The following is a 20,476-nucleotide window of genomic DNA, read 5'->3' on the forward strand; positions in this document are numbered from 1 at the left end:
GTGATAAGAATACTTAGGAAATTGTTCCATATGTTCTAACTTATGTTGGAAGAAAGTTAAACAAATCCCTAATAAGACTGGATAGACATTGGAGAACAAATATGCAAGGCAAAGGGTCAGAAATTTGTCACCAACATAAGAGAAAAGATGATCGAACTCTCTACAAAGGAAAATGAGATCAATGTTATGAATTATGCATATTTGGAATGATTGAGTCGGTCAGGCAAGACAGTCCAAAGCGGAGAGACGTGGTAGATCCAAAGAGAGATACTAGGCCGGTGTCATCAGCACAGAGGAATCCCACAAGCCGACCCGGACACTCAACCAAGCCTGGTACTCCCTACAGCACGACACACGCAGAAACCAAACGAGTTCGGCGTCATCAGCCCGGGACAACTGTAACTGTCGCTTTCATGATAAAGGACTTCAATCCTTTAAAGACCAAAACGGCGGGAGTTATGAAGGTTCAGTCATTATGGAGGGAATCCAAGGTTCCTCCATCAATGAAAGCAATAATGGCTCCAACAGATATAAATAGGGCTCCCAACTGAGGGATAAGCAAGACACTTCCATTCTTGAGCTCGCATCAGCTGCGCTGATCAGAGATGAAAGCATATGGTATATTATTAATGGATTGCAAGTCTTAAGTGAGAAGGTTTATGAACCACTCCCAATAATCCTTAGTCTCAACTTCTACAACACCATAGGCAATAGGAAATATTTGATTATTCCCATCCCTTCCAACAACTCCCATCAACTGGACCCCATTCTCCCCGTTTAAAAAATATACATCCAGTCCTATTAGTGGTCTACAGCTTTTAGCAAATACAACTTTACATGCTTGTAGACAGTCATAGATCCTTTCAAACACATGATCATCACTTGATTCAGAGCATTGTGGAACAATATTGTTGTTAGGGTTTGAATTTAGTAACTCTTTTGCATAACTCCTTAAGTGAGTAAATTAGTCCTTACCAGCACCTTGTATCAATTCCAATGCTCTTCTCTTAGCCCTGTATACCTAATCAGCTTACAATTTCACTCCCTATCTTTCAATTGCTTCAAAAATTAACCTAACAGGTTTCATGTCTGGAGTCTGTCTAAGTATGTGGGAAAATTGCTTAGCCAGCCATCTAGTCTTGGTTTGTCTATTATATGCAGTCCTGGCACATGCATGTTCATCAAATAAACTAGCAACTTGCCATGATTGATTTCCAACCCACTTACTAAACCTCATTTAAAACTTGCATCCATCTTGACACTTAACTACCATCCTTTTTCCATCATTACTTCTGAAGTACAAATTTTTGTTACTAATCATAGCATACTCCTTGAGAGCATCCTTTATTACATCCTTATTGTTAAACACCAAACTTAATTTGAACTTGATTTCCTCACCACTTTGAAAATTCGGAAAATGTTCATATTCTTGTTCATCTTCAGTAGTTGGAGGAGTATATAGTTGATCTCAATCCTCATCCAGATCTTGCTCAGGTAACACTTCTGATGTCTCAATTAGTAAGATTGTAGTCCAATCTAAGTCTATAGAATACTCACTATTGTTCCCACTCCCATCCTCAACCTCATTATCAACTGAATCTTTGTCTTTATCATCCTTATCATCAACCTTATTATGCTCAGAATATTTATCTTTATCACCCTCATCACCAACCTCATTATGATCATAATCCAAGTATTTATCACCCTCATCGTCAACCTCATTATTCTCATAAATTTTGTCTTTCTCTCCCTCAACATCATTATTAACCTCAACTGCATCATCATTATCATAACTTGGCCCATCTTGTCCCAACTCTGCCTCATCTATTATATCAAGGATATCAGCACCATGCTCAACATACACATCAACCAAGTCTTATATATTATCGGTATCTTATTATATTAAACTAAAAAAATATATGAAAAGTATTTGAAAGTTAAATTATTATTTTTTATTATGAAATAAAATATAGAAGTTTATAAAAATAGAGGGAATAAATACTTATATTTAAATGAATATAAACTTGATAAAAAATGTTATGCTAAAAAAATTATTTTATAATTATTTACAATTTATAAATGAAGCTGTGATAACATAAAAAAAGGTGGATAAATTATTAGTAATACATATGAAAAATGAAAATTTTAAATATTTAATAAGCAATGATTATATAATCTCTATTATAAAGAAAATTTTATTATATATAAAATATTTGAAATATTTTAAAAATCATTAAATATAGTAAAATAAAAAGAGTTTTTTTACAACTTTGTCATATTTCCTTCAATTAATTACTTAAATTCTTAATTAAAACTTAAATGAAACAATAAAAGGAAGATTTAATCAAAACTCTCTGTGCTTAAGCAAAAAAAACACATGTCACGTCTCTCTCATCTCTTTCTTTGTTTCTCTTGCTCTATTCTCCTCTATTTCTCCATGTTTCATTATTGTTTCTTCGGAGAAAATCAAAACAACAAAAATAGCAAAGTCCTCTCAATCTCTCTCTATTTCACTAACAGGTTCAAACCTCAAACACAAAAAAAACCCAAACCCCCTGTCAAACCCTTAAGCCCCAAATTAGATCTCAAATGTTCAAAGTTACAGACGTATAGATACAACATTCTGCAGAAATCCAAAAGCAAAAAAAAATACAGACGAAATTAAAAGATATATGTGTGTGTGTGTGTGTGTGTGTGTGTGTGTGTGTGCGCGCGCGCTCTGCTTACTTCTTCTAATCTTCTTCTTTGTCTGATTTTTGTTGCGGATATGAATTTCTATTTCTTTTAAAGCAAAACAAACCACAATATATAAAATCATAAATCTAGCATAATATCCATCAACCAAAATGAAAAACCACCAAAGGATCGAAACAGAAAAGGGGTGACGTAAACTTCGTCGGAAAAAGAGGTGACTCGCGTAGAGGCGGAGGATTGTGTGTCGAGTCCGGTACGGAGGCTGTTTGCAAGCTGCGGAGGTGACGATTTAGGTCAAGGTGATTGTCTTGTCGCGGACGTGACGGAGAGGGGTAGAGCGGTGGAATTGTGTGAGGATGCAAGGGCGAACTTCTGATGGCACGTGTTGAGGGTTCGACGATGCTGCTTGGTGGAGGAAGTGGTTTTAGAACCTTCTTTGTGTTTCAGAATCGAAACTCCCTCTTTTTCTTTATATTTGTTTTATAATTTTTCTGAATATTATGTTTGTTGCATTGGATTATTGTGATTGTTGTTGTGATTCTATTTCTTGATTTTTGAACTTGCTTGTTATGGTTGTGGTAATGTTTGAAAATACTTTTGTGATTCAACCATAGGCAAGTGAGCTACCATAGATTCATAGTATATCCCAAGTGCTGCCATAGTCTTCTCCTCCCTAACAACCTGTTTAACCTAAACACAAAACACACAAAAATCAAGGGTCTAAAAACTAAGAAAATTAATCAAGACAATCATAAGGTATTAGTGAAGGTGGAGAAAAACACAAGAAAAAGGGGTTTGAATTGTGTTTTTTATAAAATAAAATTTCCCTTTCTATATATCTTTTCTTTCTTTTTGGTATCTCATTTTCTGGATATGCTTAGATTATTATTGCGGAAGCATGTTAGAGATAACACAACATAACCAATGAGATACATATTTATTTTAACTTCTTTATATCATCAGAACTTCTGACTTTGCTTAGTACAGTTCCGAAGATATTCTGCGTGAATGTTCTAAGTTAAATGAAAGACGTAGAAAGTAAAATACACGTTCATTTTTATCTTGGTTCACCTTCTCAATAAGGCTACCTCCAGTCCATTCTCCTCAGGTGATTTTGCCTCTCTCAACCGATGACTTAATCCACTATAATCAAACTGATTACAACTGCACGATCAACTGCCGTGACTGACTTCCTGCACAAGCTACCCACGAGTGACTAACCCTAGATGATGAACCGTTCAGTGATCTCAACAAGATATAACGTTCATCAACCTAGCAACACCTGCACAAGCCAACTGCTCGTGACTAACCCTGCACAACCAACTAGTGTGACTAACCCAGCACAAGCCAACTGCTTGTGACTAACCCTGGACAATAAACCGTTCAGTGATCTCCACGAGATATAACGTTTATTGACCTAGAACCCTCCAAGAGTCTAACCAGATCTCAAGGACTTCTCAAGTATCCATAACAGAGGATACCTAAGGAACACCAATTCTATCAGAATTGTTCTTCTGGAGATTACAAGTGTGCTTCTTAGTCAAGCAGATTTTCTCCTATTCTAAGTACATATGTTTACGACACACTGACTATAAGTCACTTACGGTGCCTAAACAATCTATCAGAAGTTTCCTAAGATATAACACAATATGAGCAACAACTCTAGGTGTTTTATATATAATTACAAGAAATCTTCTTGCAGTCTTCTTTTCTTCAACTTTTGGATGAGATCTTCTTCTTCTTTTGAAAGCAGATTAAGAGCAACTGCTCTTGTATGAATTGCTTCTTGTTCATTGATCTTCATCCTCTTCTTCTTGAATACTGATCATGAAGCTCATTACAGCTGATGACACATTGATGATCACAAGTAAACATAAAACACTGTAGAGCAGTAACTCAACGTATTCAGTTTCTTTGTCATACAACATGAGAAGTGTTTGGTTCGATCAAGTATTGTAGATTTCATATAACTCCATTGGAGTATTCTGCAAAACATGCAGGATTTTCTTTTTCACTCTTTTTGATTCTCTTTTCATAGGCTTATGATATGTATCTCAACATAATAGTTTTATCACACACTTTGTGTGTGTTGCCTCTGTTGGAGTAGCTTAATTAATCTTATGCTTATTTGCTTGCTCACGTTGTCTCACTCACACATCTCTTCTATCATAGTCTTGTTCCTTTTATAGAAGTCTATTATTACTATTGGAATATTTCTGTTGAACCATATTTGAACATAGCATTTAATTCTTGTCGTAGACTGAATGATGACACACCTATTTACAAGGCGAATCTTATCTTTTGGTAGCATGTTCTCCTTGTTTTTCTTCTTTCAAAACCGTTTCTATTGGTAGCATGTTTTCCTACCTTTTGTTAAAATGTAGACAACCATAAATGTCATAATTTTGTCTTTGCATTGAGTAACATGATAAATTGCATGTGATTTAATTTGAGCAATTTATACTGTTCTTCAAAGCTTCTGAATACAGAGTCAAACTTTTGTTGCTGTGAAAGTTGACGTTGCTTGTACTTCTGAAGAAGCTTAGTATTATTTGTAATGTCAAGCTTTTGTTTCTATGATGACTTATGATCTTCTGACACTGATTTGAATTTTTGTTCTATGTGCATAACTTCTGATCATTTACTCATGTGATCTTCTTGTTGTAATGAGTTCCTCATGTATATGATATTTCTGTTTAATTCCTTGAAGTTTGTCTGAGTTTCTTTCTGATGTTGTGCTTGTCTGAGTTTCTTTCTGATGTTGTCGTATAAGGCTTATAGCATAACATCTGCACACTTAATGAAAGCATTAGTAAAATTGTTACTAACAAAATATATACTTGTTATCATCAAAACCAAATTCTGAACATAGATTCTCAATCTTGTTCTAACAATTAGTTAGTATTGAATGAATTTTGGAAGATTATGCTCATGAGTGTTGTAAGGATGTTGTTAAGGTTTGTGGAGTTGTTATTGAGTTTATCTCTACTTTTCAACATATGAATGAAATAACAAACACCAGAATGAAGCTTTTATGCCTTCGATTTGATGTATACTAAAGACTTGTGTAGTGCTTTTACAATAAAGAATTAACATGGCTGTTAAATCGAAGAGAACATTTTTTTATGGTGATTCTCGGGGTGTGTCTAATGAGGAGGAAATAAATGTTGTTATATAGTATGTTTGAAGGGTGATTTGGAGAGAAAGCTTTTGAAGATTGGATAAGAAATAAGATTGTTCATGTACCATTTGAAACTAAAGAGAAAAAGCTTCTCTCAAAGAACTCCTTTTGGATTCCTAATTGATACCAATAATTTTACATCTTTCAATGTGACTATTGAGTAGCTATGCAAAGTGTATCTGGTCATCATGAATAATTAGGAATTAATGAAATAATTAATTAAATATTAAAAATATAATTAAAGATAATTATAGAAACCCTTTTAATAGATGCTTCATATTTTCAATGGATGCTTCATATTCTCAATGGCCCAACCATTTTTTGATTTCACATAAAAATTTAAAATAAATCATCAATTAATACATTTAACAAATTAAAAAGTTATCTTAATTTTTTTTCCTTTTATAGTAACCTTACAAAATTTGATAATGGATGTGAGCATGACACTTGTCAAAATTGCCAAAACTCTCATCTTGCATAATTATATTGTATGATAACAAAATATGACGTGGCAATTATCTGATGTGGCACAATTAAAAAATGAAAAACAAAAAGAAAAAGCCAAACAGGATGACACATAAGCAACTAGAGTGTGTCATTTTCTGCCAAGGTTTAAAACGAAAGAATCTTTTAATGGCAATGTTACTTTTACAAAAAAAATTACAGGGAGGTAAACCAAAAATGACCTATATGACAGGAGGTAAAAATGGTAATAACCCAAAGTTGTTTTAGCCAAAATATTGCCAAAGGGGGGAGTTTGTTGGTTGCATTTTGTTAAAACAACTAGTTCAATAAGATGTTGGACAAAATAATGTGACATGTTGGTGCAACATCGCAACCTGTATTGTTTTTATTTTTAGAAGATTTGTTTCTTGTGCTTCAAAATATTTGTTTGATGTTTCGTGTAGACCAAGTTGCGCATTAGGAGATTTGATTCACAGAAGATTTGTTTCAATACAGAAATATTTGAAGATTTGGTTCTCAATATTAGATGTCAAAACATTAATGGGAATACTATTTTATGCACTAAAAGATTTGATTTGCAGATTATTTGATTTGGCCATATTAAATATCCAAGCCCATGCGTTTCCATGGCTATAAAAAGAAGGACCCTAAACCTAAAGGGTTTATGTTGAAGCGGTAAAGCGGCAAGAAAAGAATAATAGGTATATTTATTACCGGGTGATATAGGTTATATCGTATCGTAGTCCACAGAGATTGGTAGAGAAAAACGGTCATTCGACTATCTCGCGTTCTAAGTTTCATGATTGGGTGCGAAAAGTAAAATGGGGAAAAGTAAATAAAAGCACACAAACAATCTATTGTAGCTTAAGAGAATTTAGTCCGAAATCATATTTCTACTTAACCCGTCAAATACTTAAATCTGAAGATCTATCGCTCAACATTTACAATACGCATCAAAATCACCAGGCATCATTCAATACGCCACATCAGTGTCCATTTCTGCAACACCGACGAAAGCTCAACCATACTATTCACATCAGTAATTTCTCCACAGACACAAACAACACAGAGGCATTCAAATCGATACCCATTACAGTTATTAGCTCTAAATCCATGTCTGAAACCTAGAAAATAACAAATATAATTCCTAATCAAGATATATGATGTCCATTTTTGCAACAACACAAATTCGAAGCATTTAAGCAAAAAGATCAAGAACAACAACAATGATGATTTGTAAAGTGAATATATAAATGATCCCAAGATCAACAAATATACATACAAGAGAGGAAAAATATACATACAAACCCCACCATTGGAATGGGTCATAGGGAAGAAGAATAACAAGCGGAAACTTCTCGTGTTTGTCGGCACAATCGGAGACCACCTGAGCTAAATCAACATGATGAGACACCCAATAGTGTTGTTTGAACCTCTAGACTATAAAGAATGGATCAGAGCTCAAATTTGTCCAAGAAGAGGTGATAAAGAACCTAAAAACACAAAGCTGAACTATTTATACAAAAACATAATTTCGCAGTGGGCGCGTCGGCGCGACGCGCCCTAAGTCGGCGCGACGCGCCCTGTATTAAATGTACCAAATCACCTTAGCGCACGATGCGCGCTAATCTAGCACGACGCGCCCTCAGTTCTGCCAAAAATTTATTCTTTTGCTCCTACAGCGCGCGACGCGAGCTACACCAGAACAACAACTTTATTTCTTCAAAACGCGTCCGCAACCGTGTCTTCGACACTTTATTCCTCGAGGCTCCGACAACGCAGAAAAACTTACAAAAATACAACAAAACTATCAAGCGGTATATATTTACACGAAAACGTAATAAAACTCAAAGTATACGAATTTACACAAAAACGAGGAATTATTCAAACGGTATTACAAAAAGTATCGATAAGTGCCACTATTTACATACCCAAAATAACTACATGTTGGCACTTATCAAACTCTCCCCAACTTGAATCTGTTTGTCCTCAAACAAGGCCAAATACTCAAATCGCAAAAATAAAAATCCAAAGAATCAAGAATCAACAAGACTTGAAAAAACGAAACAATTGCACGGTTCAAACAAAAACGTATGAACAAAGTAAATACTTACCACAATCCTACAACGACAACATGAAAGCGAAACAAATCCTAAGTACAAAAATCATATAAAACATTCTAAAACAAAACAAGCTCAATCACGAATCACGCCTAGCAAAAATTCATCGGTAGATGAAAAACACCGAAAGGTGAGGACTTTGACACACACCCGACAAACTTGCAAACAATAGACAAAATTATGCACTCATCCAAAAACAGTATTGAAAATGCAACGACACGAATCACAAGGGCTTTAAAGGTTGTAATGTGGCTCGGTTAACAAACAAGTGATAAGTCCTAAAGCTAATTGAAACAAAAAACTTGCCTAAACCTAAGGGAGTAATTACTTCCACAAAGTTTCAAACAAAGGAATTTCAATCCAACTTTTCTCTTCATCACAAGTTTCACACCAAACACAATACTTATTAGCACATTATTCAACTCTTTTTTATTATTTTCTTTTTGGCTTAAATGCACTTTTGGTCCTTGTAAGTTAGCGAGTTTTTGATTTTCGTCCTTGTAATTTTTTTTTTGGTTTGAGTCCCTATATCTTACTTTTTGCTTGAGGTTTAGTCCCTAAAGCCAAAATCCGCAGGAAAATCTGCAGGTTACCTGCGGATTTTCCTGGGAAATTTCCTGCAAATTTTGATTTTAGGGACTAAAGCGAACGCGAAAGTGAAATATAGGGACTCAAACCAAAAAAATAAACTTACAGGGACGAAAATAAAAAACTCGCTAACTTACAGGGACGAAAAGTGCATTTAAGCCTTTCTTTTTTTAAACTTTTTCTCTTTTTTTCTTTCTTTTTCTTCTTTCTTTTTCACATTTTTTTCTTTGTCTTTTTCTTTTCTTTCCTCAACCTCATACCAATCACACTATAAATGAGCAAACACCATCTCCCCAACTTGAATTCAACCACAACATCAAGTGAATACTCCCTACTTTCTAAGGCAAGTTGAAAATCCAACCAAACATCATAGGTGAAGGTAAAGAAAAACAAAGAATCAAACATCCATACACAATTGAAAACCAAACGCTCATAGAAAAGCATTAAGCACATACAATATGGATATTGACAAAAAGGCTCAAAAGTGGTTACTAATGGTCACACACTCACAAGGTGAATTGATATTTGGCTATGGTAGTTGTGCTCAAAATCAAACAAATGCCTTGATCACTTTCGTGCATTCACAAAATCAATACAAACAAAAGATTAAACATAATAATATCCAGTTAAAACAAGAATTGTCGGTCTCTCACATATATATACAATGGAAAGCCACCTCACATTTATGGTAAAAAGGGAAAACTAATTTTGATTCAAGTCATGAGCAAGTTATGCAAAAAGAATGAGTAATATGAAATTTGTACAAATGAAAAGTCTCATAAATATGCTATGCTATAGAAAGCGATAAACGAGTACCTTGCTACGTACAAATTTGAACAATCATTCCCGCACAACCCGCATGTTGAATCTATCAAAATCGGAAATTACCAATTGCGACTCCAAGTAATCGGGCCAAAATTTGAGTCTAAACAACAAAAAAGAATTGTAAGTGGGAAAAAGGCGGGTCAAGTGAACTGTTAAAAAGAGTTCACTGGCCAAAAGCCACAGGGCGTGCGACGCGCCCTCAAGACTGCGCGACGCACGCTGAGTTCTGCCAAACCAAGCTCTTCAACTCGCAGGCCCCGCGACGCGCGGATGATCGCGCGATGCGCGCTACACCAGAAAAATAGAACTAGTCTAGAAAACCAAAATTTCCAGTGCGGCCTCCACTTAACACCTACACAACTCATTTACAAAAAAAATAGAAAAATAAAACCGTTGGGGTGCCTCCCAACAAGCGCCCGTTTAACGTCGTTAGCTCGACGCCTTTATTGTGCACGGTAGTAGCTTCCCATACGATACGCCAACGCTTTCGCCTCAACGCAAGCTAAAGAAAATGTCCTAACCACTCACTTGAACAAATGTTATGAAACGATAACAATTTACAACAAAACATAAACAACACATATGTGCACATACTTAAACAATAAGAAAAACACAATTTACAACGAATTGGTGAAATGACTAAACAAGTTGAAAAGTGAAGATATGTAATTTTAAGAGCTAATCCGACTTCAACTTGTTTAGTAAATTCACCAAACAAAACGAAACAAGTATAATTATACAAGTATACAAGTATGTGTCTATGCACAAAATATACGATATGGACATATTTACGAAACTTAAAATGTTAAACCATCGCAATGCGATTAATCTCAAAACCAATCCCCGGCAACAGCGCCATTTTGTTGAAGCGGTAAAGCGGCAAGCAAAAAGTAATAGGTATTATTTATTACCGGGTGATATATGTTATATCGTATTGTAGTCCACAGAGATTGATAAAGAAAAACTGCCATTCGACTATCTCGCATTCTAAGTTTCATGATTGGGTGCGGAAAGTAAAATGCGGGAAAAGTAAATAAAAGCACATAAATAATCTATTGTAGCTTAAGAGAATTCAGTCTGGAATCGTATTTCTACTTAACCCGTCGAATACTTAAATCTGAAGATCTATCGCTCAACACTCACAATACGCATCAAAATCACCAAGCATCATTCGATACGCCACATCAGTGTCCATTTCTGCAACACCGAAGAAAGCTCAACCGTACTATTCACATCAGCGATTTCACCACAGACATAAACAACACAGGCATTAAAATCGATACCCATTACGATTATTAGCTCTAAATCCATGTATGAAACCTAGAAACTAACAGATATAATTCCTAATCAAGATTTATGATGTCCATTTCTGCAACAACACAAATCCGGAGCATTTAAGCAAAAAGATCAAGAACAACAACAATGATAATTTGTAAAGCGAATATATAAACGATCTCAAGATCAACAAATATACATATAAGAGAGGAGAAATATACATACAAACCCCACCATTAGAATGGGTCATAGGGAAGAAGAAGAACAAGCAGAAACTTCTCGTGTTTGTCGGCACAATCGGAGACCACCTTACCTAAATCGACATGATGAGACACCCAATAGTGTTGCTTGAACCTCTAAACTACAATGAATGGATCAAAGCTCAACTTTGTCCAAGAAGAGGTGATAAAAACCTAAAAACACAAAGCTGAACTATTTATACAAAAACATAATTTCGCAGTGGGCGCGTCGGCGCGACGCGCCCTAAGTCGGCGCGACGCGCCCTGTATTAAATGTACCAAATCACCTTAGCGCACGATGCGCGCTAATCTAGCACGACGCGCCCTCAGTTCTGCCAAAAATTTATTCTTTTGCTCCTACAGCGCGCGACGCGAGCTACACCAGAACAACAACTTTATTTCTTCAAAACGCGTCCGCAGCTGTGTCTTCGACACTTTATTTCTCGAGGCTCCGACAATGCAGAAAAACCTACAAAAATACAACAAAACTATTAGGCTTTGCATGATTTGATTGTATATATGGATTTCGCCCATAATAAACCTTCGTCGGTCCAAAACAAAATTGACCACTTAAAAGTGACATTCCGGTTTACATACACATAAGTACTACTTAGATTAAACGAAAATATAATCATTTGAAAAGGTGAGAACTTAATGCTTATTTTTTAAGTTAATGATAAAAATATATATTAAATTTATATATATTAAAAATAATTAAGTAATATATTTTTTCCGTTTTATTTGCGGAGTATTGAACCATGGTTCAACCTACCAAATCTAACTTCAATCACCACTAGACCAACTAAAAATCTTTTATTTCACTCAAATATTCACCGCTAGTAAATGTGCACCATATTGACTAACTAGCTTTTTTTTTAATACTCCAAAAAGAAAAGTGGACCACATCCTTATAATAATTGGACTAGTTGAGTTTATCCTAAGTTCTTATAACATATATATACTAATACTAGTATACGTTAACTGTCAAAATATGTATAACATATATAATAAACTCATAATATATTCATTTTCAGGTTGAACTTGAAACAAGAACAAAACAATTAAATAAAACTTTTTACATGCGCGTGGTGTCACACGCTTGAAAGGGAGCGTGAAACTCGAATCTCACAACACAAAAAAGTAAACTGAAGGTTGTTTAAGTCATTCAAAGTCGTTACCTTTTCCACTGCTCTAATCTAACACACTTTTCATAAACTTTGTTATTTGTTGGGTTGACGAACTAACTTCACAAAACTCACAACACCCACACTGTAAAACTACACACTTAAGTACAATACTATACCCCACTCATCCCTCAAAACACGCTTCACCCTTGGATTTTCCAACCATCATATGGTCAAAATAGCATTGAAATCTAATTATTTGTTCTTTGATCCTTTTGGTTTAACAATTCCATTGACATGTCGTTTTCTCTTTTGGGGTATCACACCTAACTTGTATAACCTGTTTCCCGTTTTTACTGTTTCTTTTCGTTTTTTGGGTTACAAGTTTGGGACAATAAACATGGCATGTGGTTTCTGAAAATGTTACACTGCTGTAGAAATTTTATTCTGTTCTATATTTGCTCATTACTAGTTTTATGATTTTTACTTTTTTATCTGATATTTTAATATGTGGATGTCAAATTTATAATTGTGTTACATTCAATTTTCTATATTTTTTAAAAACTACCATAAAAATGGTAGATTGAATTTTGATAGTTTAAAAATGACGAATAAAGTTTTTTTTCTTCTAAAGATTTATTCAATTTTAATTTGGAAAGAGTATATTTAAGAGGGTGAGTGAGATAGATTAACTCATAAATGTTACTTGAGTTAAATAAGTGTAACATTTATTTATAATTATATATTAATATAAACACAACTTTATTATTATAATATTTATTCATTATAAATTAATTGTGTTAACTCATTAAATCGTCATTTCATTATAAATTATTTACACTAATTTTTTTTTAAATAATTAAATAATGTTTACATTTTTCATTCCAATCTCCTATTACATCATGTCATGTGTCCAATTTGAACAATCCATTATACATCTAACATTTTTTCAAGATTGACATGTGACTTTTATTTTCCAACTTTCTCCAATTAAATCACAATTAATATTACATCCATTAATTCTCTCTTTTGATTAAAATTTCAAATTTCTCTCACATTTTTTTCACACTATCTAACTTTCATTTTAATTTTTTTCTCTATTTATTTACTATCACTAAAAATATTAATATTGATTTTTTAATTTTAATAAAACTAACAATTTATTTTATCTCATGAGTCACTATCAACACAATATCTATTTTATTTTAATTAACAATTATCTTAATTTGAGAGACAAAATTCTTATTTCTAAATATCATTTTTAATTAACAATATTGCATAACCTCTTCCATTGCCGATAACCATCTTCCCACAATATCGCATTTGCAACGATGCCATACTTGTTAATGGCCTCCTCAAAAGTTTATGGAAAAACCTCTTTAAGAGTTTGGGTGCCAAGCCATTTGTTCTGCCAAGAGGAAATTCCGGAACCATTCATCAATTTGCACAGAAATATTGTTAGTAAAAATATTCAGATTGAATCCATTCTTGATCTCCACTTTCAACAATCCACCAAATTGAATCCCCTTTTCGAACTGCACTTCCTTCTTCATAAAACATCTTCAACTCCATATTGAGGTATTTATGACGCAAAATACCACTTCAAAATGCATAATTCTCTTTCGCAATCTGCCACTTCCATATAAGTAACAAAGTCATGTTAAAAGCTCAATATTTTTAATGTCGAGACCTCCCTCTTCCTTAAATTTGCACACATTTTCCCAACTTACCCAATAAATTATCCTCTTAATGTCCAATCCTCCCACAGAAAGTTAGCTTGAATCCTTCTGATTTTGTTGAATACTTTTACTAGAGCTTTATAGAAGGATAACATGTAAATATGGATTGAATTCAACATTGTATTAATCAATACAACCTTGCCTCCCAATGACAAAAATATGTTATTCCAAGCTAACAATCTAGTTGCTATGATGTTGTGTGTGATAGTTTACAGTTTTAAACAAAATATATTTGATAGTTTAAAAATATCAATATATATATATATATATATATTTAGTTTTTTCATGATCTATTCAATTTTAATACAAACTAGAGTAAACCAAAGGGGGAATTGAGTTTGGACTCATGATAGCGGCATATACATGGGTCTTAAATTAAAAGTTACGAACCACCACACTTATATAAGAAGGCTTCAAAATGTCAAGTTACGTAAAAGAGAAGGTGCGAGATTGACCACCACCCATAATGAAACTGAATAAACACTATTAACCAAGAACAGTCCCTTCTTAACATGATTCAACCATCAATCACCCCATTGGCATGAGTGTCACCCTGAAGAAACAATCTTAATAACCAACTTCAGATTTAGACAAATAACCGTCTCTTTCAACTAAGAACCCAAACCTAAGAACCTTTTTACCAACGTCCCATATAACCTCACATAAATTTCTCTGGTTTGATATTTATAACCAATTTGGATACCGAGCTCTCAAAGTAAAACCCCTAACCAAAGGTCTTCCTAAAAATAAGTGAGAAGATCATTATTCTGCTTCTTGGAGATATCGTTGGAGAACCAATCTGAAGAGATCTCATGATCCGACCCAAAAAAGGAAATATCTTTTCAACACGAAGAGGTTACTTTGAAGCCTACGAACCCCACTGATGGATGAAACAACACGAGGATCATGTCTAGTAGCTAAAATGATACGTCATAATCCATGATCCTGAGTGATCATCCTCTATATCAATTTACCAAGAAGCTCAAGGTGGGTCAAGAAAATATCCCTAACACCCAATCTCTTTTGACTTTTAGGTTTGCAAACCTCGAACTACTAAACCTAAGAAATTCTAGATAAACTTTTAACCTCTCCCCAAAGGAACCTTCTTTACAGTCTCACAATCAACTTCAAAACCTTAAGTAACATCTTTAGGAAGTACAAGTAGAAGATAAGGATAGCATTGAAGACCAAATTGATCAGAACCACTCTCCCACCCAAACTAACATACATGTTGCACCATAAGTTAATCCTTTCATAGATAAGCTTGATAAAGGGGATCCCAAGTAAACATTTTTTGTAGGTTCACTCCTATAGGAAAACCAAGATACTTGAAAGACAAGAGTGTTTTCTTATAAAGAAAGAAACCCTTAACCATAGTTAAAAAATCAAGAATACCATTAACACATATAAGCTTACTTTTAGATAAATTCGACCAATTTCCTGAAGCTAATTCAAAACCTCAGAGGATGGATTTAATAACTCATTGATTCTCGACAGTTACAGCTTCCAAGATCAATGTATCATCAACATATTTTTAATGAGAAACTATAAGATCACATGATCCAACCTTACAACCCGAGAAGAGACCAAAGGCCACCGCTTCCCAACAAACCATTCACCACCAGAAGAAATATAAAAAAAGGGTAAAATGACCCCCTTGCTTGAGCCTACGTATGAATATTAATTTCTTGTATAAGTCTGCCATTAACAAGGAAAACAAGGCTCTCAGAGAACATACAAGCACACGTCCACACACACCACTTATCACCAAACCTAAAACCCCTTAACATATACTCAAGTAAACCCCAACAAACAAAATCATAAGCTCTTTCAAAACTGAATTTGAAGCTAATGTACTTATTCTTATTCTTCTCAGCTTCATCTACAAGCTCATTCACTACCACCACCCTGTCAACTAATTTCCTACATTTGATAAAGACAATTTGGTTAGGAGAAGTTGACTTATCCATAATCGAGGACATCCAAATTTCCAAAACCTTAGTGTTTACCCTGAAATTTGGTAACCAAGCGCTAGTTTTCTAAAACAAAGGTTTTTTTGGGTTACTTACAGGATCAACTAGATTGATCCCAGGACATGTGCTTTTATTTTAGACTATGTTTTGTGAAATTAAGAACACTTCGACAACATTCATACTTTTGGATATTATTTGTTTTAATATAAGTTAGCTTAAAGTAACTTTATGAAACTTGGAAAGAAATACAGTAAAAAGAAATTGAAAATAAATTGCAAGAAGTGAATAAATTCTGGAAAGATAAATTGTAAATTGAATAAATATGGTGTTTACACGTACATTTCTCAAGGACTCTTTCTCAATAACGCAGATACTTTGAGTTTATGTGAAATTTTGTACAAATGAATAAACACCCGGATTCCTAACGCTAAGACTCTTATATATATATATATATAATAAATCGAAGTAACTGTGTTCAACGGTCTTTCTCCTAGAACATGACACATTTCGCTCGACATGTTTTCCTTTCACCCCGAGGCTCCACGTGTCTTCTTTTGAAATTGGATAAGGAGGGAATTCAGTTACTTCTTATTCAAATTCAAATTCTTCGTCGAATGCCACACCCTACTCGTCGAACTCATCTAAAACTTAGAAAATATTTCTAAGTCCTGTCCAACATACCCCTCCCATGCAGAGGTGACTTCGACTGGGCTTCTCCAAAATACTTTCCTTGTCGAAAGCTCACAATATCTCCAAAGATATTTTCCTTCTTCATTAAGATAACATGACGTCGAACACTTCAGCTAACACTTAGCCACCAACTTATAAAGGGAGCTAATAAGTGAGATTGGACGAAAATTCCCCAACGTAATTGGTGAATCTACTTTAGGGATTAGGGTGACAAAGTAAAACGAAAAAAGTACAAGGTAAATAAGCCAAACTAAAGAAATTATTGAACGCTATCCCTACATCATTCTTAAGAGATGCCAAGACTTCTTGAAGAAGGAGAAATTAAAGTTGTCAATACCCTAGCTTTTATCCCCCAACTCTTCGGGTCACCACGAAATCAATCTCAAGAAGAGAGAAATATGAGGACAACACAAAATTATCAACAATGGAGATAAATCAAAACCCACATTGCCCAAGATAGGCCTATCAATACACATTTTCAAAATTTAATTTTTAAAAAATCTAACCACCTACTCGCCCACCTCATTAACCCTAAGACAATTTGATTTCTTGTTACATAACGTTTTTTATCAGATTATTGTGAAAAATCTTGAAATTGAAATTTATTTTCAAATAATGATTATTCTGTTAAAGAATCGTATAAATCTTGTTTAAGAAATTTGAAAGAGATATATCACTCTTTCCCGATATAATTTGGAAAAAATTGACACCTTTAAAAATATCATTTTTAAATGGAGATTGTTGAATAATCGATTGTCTAAAAAAAGGACTATTTGATGAAACGCAATAATATTTTATCAAATAAAAATTTGTGTACAAATGAATAAGATGCATGGGTAATTAAATTTTTTTTAAAAAAAAATCAACTTTCTGAGAAGATTATAAATTTCATTTGATAAAATATGAATCTTTATTATCCCCACCTTCTTAAACAACTTCTCCATAAACCAATTACCCCCACCCACCAACACCAACACCCACATCTTATCAATGAATAACCCTTCCCCAAATAGAATCTCTACTTTCTCTTCTATCCATCACCTCTTACCAACCCATATTTACATGATTAAAACTATAAGCATAATCAATATCTATAATTAATTCCTTTACATATTAAAGGTAAATGCGTTTTGAGAAATTCCACATATTACACATTGCCAAATTGAACTAAAACCAATCAAATACTATCACACATAGATAAATTATTCGGCTATCTCATCAATAAGAAATATTCGAGACACTACTAAACATGATTAATTAAATGATAATAATTTGTTTGGCATATCTTACTATTTGCTATTTGACAATTTACTAGATCTTCAAAAACGGAATAAAACTCAAAACAAATTTGATCAAAATATACAACTAATAACTAGACAACAAAATCAAAGAGAAGTGACTACACAACATGAAGTTCCAATAGAGAGAACCCAATAAAAGACACAAGAATGTGAACCAAATGAATCCTTCCAAAAAAATCAACAAATAACACAAGATATAGACACATTGTGAATGTGAAGCTTCCCTTTGCCATGACCCACCTCACAAACAACTGTCTATAGACATTTAATAATGAATAGTTTTCTAAATAAATCATGCATAGGAGAAATTTATGTCTTTGCCTTATGCCATTGAGACATGTAACGAGTTGGTGGGGTCTTATTATTTTAAGTCATAGATTGATAAGTATGGTTTATGGGTCCACTATGCTAGCTTTGTGTATTTTGTGTCTTCACGGGGTCTAACATAACGTAATGGACGATCTTAGCTTTGTTTTAATTATAGATTATGGATACATAAAGTCAAATAGTCATACCCAAAAGGTATTATGGGGTATGCTTGCATTACATGTGGTAAACCAACTTCACTATTCGTTATTATATGGATATCTGTCTGTCTCTATCATTGATTTGTTTGGAGTAAATATAATGTCAAAAGAAGTTTTGATCCTCAATTTTGATTCATACAAATTTACTAATATATATATATATATATATATATATATATATATATATATATATATATATATATATATATATATATATATATATATATATATATATATATATATATACCTTGTTAAGAATAGTTGTAATCATTTAATTTTTTTTATAGAATTTTGATCGTAAAATAGTTTTTTATAAATATGTATTGTGGTATTCAACCCGTGGTCCTTGTGGTTCGATAATCTTTACTACTTCGCTTAACCGTACACTCGCAGCGTGTAAAAAAGATAGCTAGGCGAGACATGGGCATGCCTAGCGAGGCAAGGATAGTCACTTTTCCCAGCCAACCATAAACCTCGTTGAGCCAGATATCAGGCAAAACCAACAGGGATCTTCTCGCTAGGCGAGAAAGATTATCCACTAGGCGAGCTAACATGAGACAAATGCATTCAACCCTTTCTTTAGAGCCAAGTTACTTTATGATGAAGCTAAGTGAATCTCTCTAGGTGAGTTTGGAAATCTCTTCTAGCGAAGCAAGGCGATTTGAGAATCCTTGCAGGCTAAGTAACTTTAAGAGAAAGGAAGCAAGCTCTTTAGGCACAAAATAGGGGCCTCACTTAGTGAGGTATGGCGACACAAGCCCACACGAACCAGTTTGTTGACAATTTGTGGGGAAAAGGCAAACTCGATAAGCAAGCTAAAGGCCTTGTTAATCGAGACTGCTGCTACCAGCCCATATAAATAGCTGATGAAACCAATTGAGTTAAGTATAGTTGGAAAATTTTGGTACAACATTGTTGTTGTATTCACAAAGAAATTTATCAAGAACAACAATAGATAAAGAAATGGAGGAATATCAAAGGCAAATCATAGTCTGAGAAATCAAGATAGATGTTATTTAACTTCTTTCTTCTAGGATATCACTGTAAAGCTACTATGAATAAGAGTAGCCAATTTCAATTTGTTGAGGTTAGATATAGTCATACATATATTTATCTACAAATCTTGATCATGACATTTTACGTAAATCTAATTATGCTTTAATATTGATGAACTACTTAATGCTTAATTCTTTTTTTAGAGTAGCTAACTAGAACCTATTTTCATGATTTTGAATTGATATCGAGAGATATTTTTCATCATTAGATCCAAGATATTCATTTGTTAGAAGCTAACGTTTATATGTAAATTTAGACCAGGGGTGGCCCTAAGCACGGGCTGGCGGGGCGGGAGCCCAGGGCCCCATAATTTTAGGGGCACCAAAAAAAGTTTTTTTTAACCTCTTTATGTATTAAAAGAGAATTTACTATTATAAAAATACTTGTTAGAAAAAAAATTAGAAAAATACTGGCTAACAAAATTATAGGAGCACTACAAAGTCAAAATGAATAAAAGAATGTAATTTCCCAAGAATAAAATATAGACTAGAATAAAATCAATTAATTCCCCTAAAATAAAATCAATTAATATATCCATAATTTTAACAACAAAACGTTTAATTGAAGAACTAAAATTAAAATAATGATATAGAGAATATTTTATATTATTAATAATCTTACTTAGGATAGTTTTAGTTACTAGATATCCTGTTGAGCAAAATTTAGCATTTCATGAAAG

This window comes from Vicia villosa, unplaced genomic scaffold (assembly GCF_029867415.1).
Source record: "Vicia villosa cultivar HV-30 ecotype Madison, WI unplaced genomic scaffold, Vvil1.0 ctg.000418F_1_1, whole genome shotgun sequence".
NCBI classification, from domain to species: Eukaryota; Viridiplantae; Streptophyta; class Magnoliopsida; order Fabales; family Fabaceae; genus Vicia; species Vicia villosa.